The sequence below is a fragment of the Dendroctonus ponderosae genome, unplaced genomic scaffold (genome assembly GCF_020466585.1).
Source record: "Dendroctonus ponderosae isolate FM_Combo_2020 unplaced genomic scaffold, Dpon_F_20191213v2 Dpon_F_20191213_3, whole genome shotgun sequence".
In the NCBI taxonomy this organism is placed as follows: domain Eukaryota; kingdom Metazoa; phylum Arthropoda; class Insecta; order Coleoptera; family Curculionidae; genus Dendroctonus; species Dendroctonus ponderosae.
The window spans coordinates 16,734,869-16,744,582 of NW_026018508.1; positions in this window are offsets into that span (position 1 = coordinate 16,734,869).

Consider the following 9,714-nt stretch of genomic DNA (forward strand, 5'->3'; position numbering starts at 1 on the left):
CATAAACAGAAACAGGGTCCGGCTATCTAAGAGATGCCGCAGAACTAGTCGGATTTAGATGCTGATTAACCAGGCAATTTGCCCCAACAAATAATTTCACGTGATTTTTGGCTTGTGAATAAAAAGTTTCCAAGTGCGATTTTGAAATATGCCTGGAAACTCTCAAAACACCCCTAACATCGAAAAATATGCACCTCGTCTCGACTAAATCATAGACAACGATCTTTATTGCGAGGTTTTCGGTACATTACTTTACATAATTGAATATTTTCTTCAAAACCCTCGCTAAACCTTAAAAATATACGAGCGAAAACTTGCCGAACACTTTTAAATTTTAAATAAGCCTCCTACTCAAGAACGGTGCTGGTAGCTTGTTAGTGAGCTGGTTTATATGAGGCTCATAATAATTTTAATCAGAAATTCCACGTCTTTACTGGGCAAGGGGCTTGGATAATTGCTATCCAGAAAAATCCCAAAATTGGAGTTGTCAGAATTGTTGTCACGGATCGCGTGGTTAACCGGGAGTTTAATACAGTGTAAGTTTTGTAAGTTTCCAGGACATTCTTCCGGGAATTAGCAACGTGTTCTGTAAAGTTTCCCGGCCGTTTGCTGTTTTACACCCTTCAAACACGTGCAGGCAAAAAGATGAAATTAGATCCTTTAAAGTTGAAGAGGGTTTGAGCCGAAAGTACTGAATTAGTCTCCTAGTGTTGGATAATCTAGTTTGCAATTTCCTCCAAACAATAATGGCATTGTTGCTGGTTTGGTCAGAGCGAAGGCTCTTAAATCGTTAATAAAACCAAACTCATTAGCTGCTTGAAGCAGCCGGCTTTCAGCAAGGAAATTTCTGACTTTAATTAGCGCGTTCCATGAAATCTCCATTATAACTCTTCGATCAACAAAATTTCGCTGCAATTACGCCATTCGCTGCTATTTAAAAGGAAGCAACTTTATAGCAACTAAGTAAGGATGCGCTACTCGTGTTTTCCTTGGTGAGTACGAAAACATTTTCAAGAGTTTCGCCACCCATCAGCTGCAGTATTCGACTACTCGGGAAATTTTACAGTAGTTTTAATTAGTGTGTATACGGGAGTTAAAAACAAACTTTTCCAACAGAAACACTGGAAACTTTAAATTCTACAGGTTTGTTTATGTCTGCTTGATAAAATGCCCTATTTAGTTCAGCGGGTTTCGGTACAAGATAAAGAGCTTTACATTTAACGAAAATCCGCATAATCCTTTTGCCGGTTCCACCATCCATATGGGTCAGCCTGGAAAAAACGTGTCTCCTAATTAGTCAATTTCGAACTGAACTTGATCTGATTCAGAACGACTCGATTCCTGCAGAGCTTGGAAAAAATTACTGTTTTGGCCAAAAAATGCCAGTTTGTGATCTCTGGACGTTTCAGGCAGCAGGGAGATTTTGGGCCATTTTCTAGCTAATGAATGCGAAAGTTTCCTTGGTCATCAAAGGGTTTCTTCAAAAATTCAGTATTTGCAACTGCAAAAACCTGCAGACTTTTGGTCGAATAAGAAATTTCATTGCTTTTTGAACGAATTCTAGTCTTCCTGAAGTGTTTCAATTGACAATTATTTCTGTTTTTTTGGAGAAATAATCACGTCTAACAGGAAAAGCACAGAGTTGTACTCGATGGGCAAATTACATAATAAGGACACAATTTTTGGAAGGGAAACGAAAAATCAAAAGGTCTTTAATAACGTCCTGATTAGTGGCTTTACGAAAAATATCGAAAGCATTTTTTAATGGGTTTCTCAATCCTCTGTCCAGTGGCGTGCATAAATTCGTGCCCTTTCTTTAAGTGATTATAGCACGATTTAGAGATTTTTTTTTTAATTGGTTCTGAAACCATATTTTAGCCGCCTTTTGAGCTGCCGGACATTTTCTCAAGAATTAAATTTTTCGTAAAATGCCTGGTTTTCGAGCAAACAATTAAAAAGTGATTTTGCAGACATTTTTTTTAAATCATATTTTGGCTGGTTGTTTAAAATGCGCTCAATAAAACACAAAAAGCCATCCGTTGCTGAAAAAAATCCTCTGTTAATTTTTGGGGCAAAATGAGAAACGAAAGACAAACAAATCCTTAGTAGCTCCCTAATTGGTCGCTTTGCAAAAAAATCTTAAGAATTTTTTAATGGGAATTGAAATCTTTTACTTATCTACATCTGGAACATTGAAAAGTTTTTTACAAATTAAATTTGCGGGTATTTTTTCAAAAATTCTGCACGGATTCAAAAACGATATTCATAGCTTCTGATCAAACTGTTTCAGATTTTTCAAAACAAAAATTTTTGCGCCCTCTTTTGAATTTTTCAAGAATTTAGATTTTGAGATATTTTTTCAAAAGTTCTTCGACGGTTTTGAAAAGATTTTTCTTTGCTGCCTTTCTAGCTGCTGAACATTTATCGATAAGAATTTTTATGCAGGTAAAATACAGAGTTTTCGATAAAAAAATTGAAAATTAGAATTTACTAAGAACTTTTTTTCGAAAATGTTACTTGTTGAAAACCCAATAAAATATTTTGAAAATTTGTTTCAAGAATCCGGCAACGGTTTTAACGAAAATTTGAGTTGCTTAACATTTTAGGAAGAACATATATTTTTTTATGAAAACCTGGTTTTGCAGCAAAAAATTAAAATGATATTTTCTAATAAGTGTCTCACAATTTGCCAAAATTTTTTGAAAAAAATAGACTAATTAAGGTAAATAAAAAATTAAAATAACACGAGGAGCTCCGAGTTGGTCGCTTCGTCAACAAAAAGGCAATTATTTTTTAATGGGGATTTAATAATCTATCCACTGCTGTGCGTTGAATTGCAGCACTGTTTTTAGATTGAAAAATATTTTTTTAACTACATTTGTGGATTTTTTTTGCAAAAAACATGCAGTGGATTCTTGGGAATTCCGTCAGTTTCAAATAACGCAATTTTAGAGAATATTTGTCGTTTTGCCCAGTTTTAATCGACAGTTGTGCTAACGTTTTTTTTACAAAATATAGTTTGAACGAAAGGAAGATGCTGCTCAGCTCTGCCAAAAAAAGTGTACAAGTTCTACATAAGTTCCACCTTCATAAATTCAAGGATTTGTTGCAGTCTCCTTCTTCAAAGATAACCAAAATAATACTTTTTTTCATAGTCCAAAATTTCTTATTTTTCTTACGGACATTTTGAACGGTTTTTCACGTTTATATAGGATTTTGGTCCACAATTTTCGCAGTTTTTTTTGAAAATTTGCCAGTATCTGCCTTTAATAGAAAAAGTGCTGATACCCCACGATACTTTGAGGAATTTTTTTATGAAATTTCGGATTTATGTGAAGTTTCAATTGACAATTCCTAGAGTGAATTAATAAATTGCGTATTAAAGTGCTTAAAGAAATGTTAATGTAATTTTGTATAATGCATCTATTTGTTAAATCATTTTATACTCTGTTCATGCACCAGTTCCTATAATTTCTAGAGTAAAATTTTGGAAATTTTAAAAGTTACTTAGAAAAAATATTAGAGCCTCTGAAGCTCTAGTAAGGCGAACGCAAACAGCTTGTTTGGAGTGAAAATTAATTAAATAAAAGCGAATGAAAGCAGTAGATATGCAAATTAGTGTCGATTAAAAGCGCGCTACCTAAATGAAGTTTGCATATTTCTGTCGCGATTCCATTTTTCAAAACCCATTTAGCTTCATAATTCCTTTGACATGAACGGGGGGCGATTAATGTAGTGTAATAAAGCCGATCGAAAATTACCAAATTGGGTAAAAGAAAAATGATTAATGAACACGTTTAAAAATCCACCGTATCCAAAGAGCAGTTTATAAACTGAAATCGTTGCTCTCCGTTTCTTGTTTGACCGCTAATCCAGAACAATTTTGTCGAATTTCTCTAATGGGCCACATTAAGGCCATCAGCAGTTGTTCGTTTCGTTAGACCAGCACAACAATGGCCAGACATTGTATAGTTTTGCTCGGAATGAAATTCTTTTAAAATGCTTAAATTGTGGGTTTGGTTACTTTGTTCCAATCTGACTAATGACGGCAATTTGTTTCCAGTAAACGAACTGCTAGTTTTAATTAAAGCGACTGAGAGTAAAGCATGGCACCTCGACTACAATGCCATCGAGTTTCCTCAAAAATTGTTGCGATATTTCTTGCGAAATGCTCAGCGAACAGCTGGAAATCGGAGATTGGGTTGATTTTTAATTCCAAGTTTGCGTTACAGATAGACTGAGGGAAAAAACGTCGATTTATAATCGTGGACTTTTCGGGGTCGTTACGGTGCTCGTATTAAGTTTGTTATGTTCAAATCGTTCTTAATCAGGAGCGAAATGACCCTTATGCGAACAGAGTGTGTTCTCGTCTCGAACTGCTAACTATCCAAGTTTACTCATTTATTACGTTTCATATGACAAAGAATTATAAGCACTAGAAACTGAAACTGATCAATGCGATATATATTTATTTTAATATTTAAACGGGAAAATTTCAGATTTTAATTATTTTTTTGTTGGTTGTTATTGTCAACAGAAATATTGGATCGCAATACGTGCACATGCCAGCCTATGGGACGCTTAACAAAGAGGGTTTTCATGGGGATTTCGATTCGAAAATGACAAAAATTGCCAAATCCATAAACACGATTCATCTAGAAAAATAATTACATTTTTCGATAAAATCCATTTGACAACAATTGAATTATTCGCAGATTTTTATTAAAACATTCGCTCGGATTGCTATTGTAGTTACTCCGCAATTGGATTCGACTGAAAACGAGCTGAGAGTTGTTATCACGACGAAGAACAAATCTTATGCAGAAGTATGAACCTACAATAAAGCAAAAATGGTTTAAAAAAATAAGTATTTAACAGAGTAAATAATTCAAAGCCTGTATCAAAATTGATGAAGTTTGCTGGTTCTCTAATAGTGAATTAACAGTCTGTTTTGAAAATTGCAGGCGTTTTGCGAAATTTCTTTTGGCACCTTTATAGCGAATGTGACGCAATGCCCTGAGGATGCCTATATAAATATGGGAAAACATCTGCTTTTTTGAATCCGAACTAAGTTAATGAACAGCTAACTTTTGCAAGCAACTTTTGTTTCTACAGGGATTTCAACACATATTTATTGAGACACTTTCAGGGCACCGACGCCTCAGCCCCTGTCGATACTTTGGCCCAAATCAGGGATCCAAAAATTTTTTATCTCCAGCTAAAATTCGTTGAAAATATTGATCGAAACTTTCCAGCAGACAAACAAACAGCATTTTCATTTTCATCGTTGCAATTAGTCATTGCGAATGGACGTTAAAGCGCAAATATTTGAATCTCGTTTTTATTTACCGCACTTTTTTCGGACAGTTAACGTGACGCATTTGAACAAAAATGGGCTTGTTTAGATGGCATATAATGGTGGATGTGGGCGCAGCCATCAATTTACATTTTGCTCCATCAACATCGAACTGTATGCCATTAGTTTTCCTTTGCAAAAGCTCCATAGTCTGAAATTTACAATTTTAGAAATATCCTTTAACATATTCGTGGAGTAAGTTTGAACTAGGCGAAGACAGGCGCGTATTCGTTATGTGCATGCAAATTCACCGCAATACCTCTTTTCTCAATTTGGTAATTTGCATTTAAGAAAATGCACCTTACGGATTTGCGGGCTCAAGTTTTGCTTAACAAGTAAGTGGGAAATTTGAATGCGGCAAAGCGATGAGTTTAATAACAGGATAGAGCCAACTTTGCCACGACTTCGAAAAACCCTCTATATAAACTCAATCGAAACTACCACCTCAATTATCACAACAAGTGGCTAATCATTCCAGCTCTTTATAAATAAGCCACCATCCCTAATGACCAATGCTTGCGCCGATTTCATTAACAATTTACTCAGCATTATCGTAATTACCCAACCCCAACATCATCCATTCTTGGCTGCTGATTTATTAATAATATCCGGCGTTTGTCCTGCGATAATCACACATCAATCAATAGAAACTGAACCGAGTCGCAGTTAGTTGGAAATGTTGCAGTTAATTAAAACATTCAAATTCCCTCGCAAATGCAGCACAAACAAGCAACTGCAAATTGTTAATAAACACCTACAATTCTCAGCTTAGGGTTCGTCTTAGCAGAAACAGCGGCCGCTCAGGTGGAATTGAGCAATAATCCATTTAAACTGCACCTTCAAACGTTGGCGTTGCTCGCCATTTCTGAGCAAATAAAACACTCGATCCTCTGAGTATCTTTCTCTGAGTATGAGTATGATTAATAGCTTTGCGACGGAAAGGCGAAATTAATTTCATGTTAATTACTGCTGATTTAATAACGTGGAATTTGAGGTTTTTTTCCAAATTTTTAATAAATTCGTCTGGTTTGTGTCATCCGGAGTGAAAATTCAGCGATGTGAAGAAATTGAAATTTGGCCTTTGTCAGGATTTGCGGTTGTTCATAATCTTCAGGCGTATGACACACCTTTTATTTTACTGTTTTCTATTTGCAAATTTCCTTTCTCTACAGGTCGAGATGATTTTTTTTGCATGTTAACTTCAATAGTCTTCAAATTATTGACAAAGAAATTGAAAAATGGTTATCCTGCAAAATATGCGCCAGAGTTAACTGAGAACGCGAATATTTTAATGAAAACACAAAATCGCCTGACCTAAAAATTAAGGTTTTACGTTACTTTAACAATAAAATTTATATACTATGTTGAAAGAAAACAAAATAATGTGAAAAGATTTAATACACCGTCGAAAATAAAGTCTCAATATCAAGGGAAATATGTTACTGAAAACGCATTGATTACGTCTAAGAAGGGAACTAATTATAAACATGTAGAACACAGCAAAACTACCTTAAAGGTCAAACACATGATTTTAGATAGTGCATAATCTTCAAACTTATGATACACACTCTATTTTATGGTTTTCTCTTCGCTAATTTCACTTCTTAAAATGACGAAAATTATCGAAAATTTGTTTTTTCTGCATGTTTACTTCGATGGAATTCAGTTAATTGGTAAAGGAATTGGAAATTTATATAATATATATGTTAAAACTGTTTTAAAAGTAAAAATTCAGCGATGTGAAGGAATTGAAATTCGGCCTTTTGTGCTACAGATGTTCGGTCGTATAAAATGTTCAAGCGTATGAAACACAGTTTACTTAAATGTTTTCTATTCAAAAGCTGCATTTGTTAATAATACTATAAATTAGTATTTTAGCGTCCGTTTCTTTACTAATCATAATATTTTTGGTGTTGAGAAAAGCATTGCAAAATTGCATTTCTTTTATTATTTGAGGTAATTATAATCATTAATAACTCAGTTCAGGCGATTTTGCATTTTCATTAAATTATTCGCTTCCATTTAACTTTAGCAACGATGGTTGCAGGAATATAATTTATTAAATGCTTTTCTAAACACAGTAAATACCATGATTATAGAAAAAACGGAAGGTTAGAATACTAATTTAGTCATATTAACAATTGAAATTATTAAATAGAAAATGAAGTGTGTTTCATACATTTTCAGATTATGCACCACCATAAATATTGTGCGTGATTCAAAAGGAAAAATTTTACTTTTGCATTGTTGTTTTACATTGCTTTACATTGTTGAATATGGACTTTTTAGTAGTCATGTGTTGTTGGGTTTTTCCTGTTTATATACTTTTTTATTTACATTCTAGTAAAGCTGCATGAAATGCGTTTCAAATAGGAATTATTCATAAAATCCTTTTTTTTTTCACTTTAAACTCGTTGAATAAGAGATTTTTGTTTGCAAAGTCGACAAAGTTACAAAAGTCTAAAATATGTAGGCGTGAAATTAAAATTCGAATATCCCCAATGGAAAAACCTACAAGATATTTTGGCTGTAACACAAACCCACGTTAAGCCGCCCTTCATGAAGAATCCAAAATTCTGCTTTAAAAAAATATATATTTGGAACTAGTTTACGTGAAAACACGATAAAAGAATCCTGCTTTATAATTCTTTATATTCCAATTTATATGATTCTGCAACAAATTTAATTAAATATCAATAAAGCGAGTTATTGTGAGTATATCGAAATTGTGCCAGTCGATAAACAGGGACGATTTAGTTGAGAGAAGCTGCGGAATCTGAATTAATGGACACTGTTGAGCTTAAGGTCTCGACCGAGTATTACTTTGCAGACAATATGGCCCATGCTTTGTGCCAGTTCAGCCATTTCTCGCCCTTTATTATTCGAAATTCGCATAAACTGAACGCTTCCGAAGCTCCGTCATATAATTCACGTGCCCCCCCTTAATATGTCTGAATTATGGCCGTCTGCAGATATTGTCTTAGCTGCTGCAAGTGGCTAATCGGGGGAAGGGCGAGCATCAACAGGATAAATGGAATTTTTTTTCCTATGCCAATAAATTCCGGTACTTCCGGCGGTTAATTAGCTACTATTGTGCGAACTATGATAATTTCAGCTAAAAATCAACAAAAAAGCTCATCGTTCTGCGTTAAACGAAAGGTGCTTGCTGCAGTATTTTCCAAAGAGAAAACTTTATCTGTCGGCATCCGTTCTAATTAGTTTCCTGATTAGAAGCTCGTTCTTCCATCAATTAGAGGTGAAATGCAGGTGAATCCGTTGCATTCACGTGTGAAAAACCAAAATTGCTTACTCTCGAAAGTTCACGCAGAAGGATTTTAAGTAGTAATCTCTATATTAAACTCGGAAGTTTTGTCGCTGGAAATGCCAATATTTTATATTCAACATGCGTTTAATTCTCAGTTTTTAGCACTTTAAATATTGTTTTATTCAAAAAAAATGCGCAATTTGAGGGCCTATTGCGCCATAACAATTAAAACTTTGCTGCTCTTCCGGCTCTTCAAATATGAGCAAACCCCGCTAAGAGCGACTCACAAGATACGCATAAATTTTGAATTTTCGCATTTTCCGTGAAAACTAGAAACATTCCTTAAATAATGTTTTATATAAAATGTACCAAATCAAGGCCAATTTGTTGCCTTATTTGCTAAAGGAAAGGAACGCCGGTCAACTCTGTGACTGATCGTAAATGCCACAAAATAAGCAAAATGTTTCTAAAAAAATGTAAATAACCAAGAACAGTGCAAAAGTTATTTGCCATAAAACTGCATATATAATCGCCCCACATTCGCCAGCTAAAACGTGTTTTGCCCGGGTAACTTCAACTTTAACTTTGAGAACACATCGGCGCCTGAAAGATAAACAAAATCCATTTCAGCTCGCAAAATACAAGCTAAACTAACATGGATTTTTACGTTAATTAGTCTCCACTGTTCAAGGCTTACGGGCGCCGCGTGGCAACGAAAAATTAAAAAACCGCTAATCAACTTAAAACGTAAACCGAATTTTGGAAGCTGAAGGTAACATCAAAGTGATTTAACAACAATTTAGCATGTAATTATGCGCCAACTCCAGACACAGCTTGAGGTTAGCGCTATTTAAACGCTGGCATAGCGATGCGGCCATGTTCCTTAATTAACAGCAACGCCAAGTCGACCGGGCAAAGCTAACTTTAGCCGAATGTTGGCTGAAGACGAATAACAAGTTATTCATGTATGATAATTGAGCGGTTTTTATGGAGCCTTGGAGGCTCTTACCCGGAAAATGCGAATATGAAACACACTTGAATTATCAAAAGAGATAGACTTTCGAGGCCATTCCTTGAAACAAGTGGGTTTTTC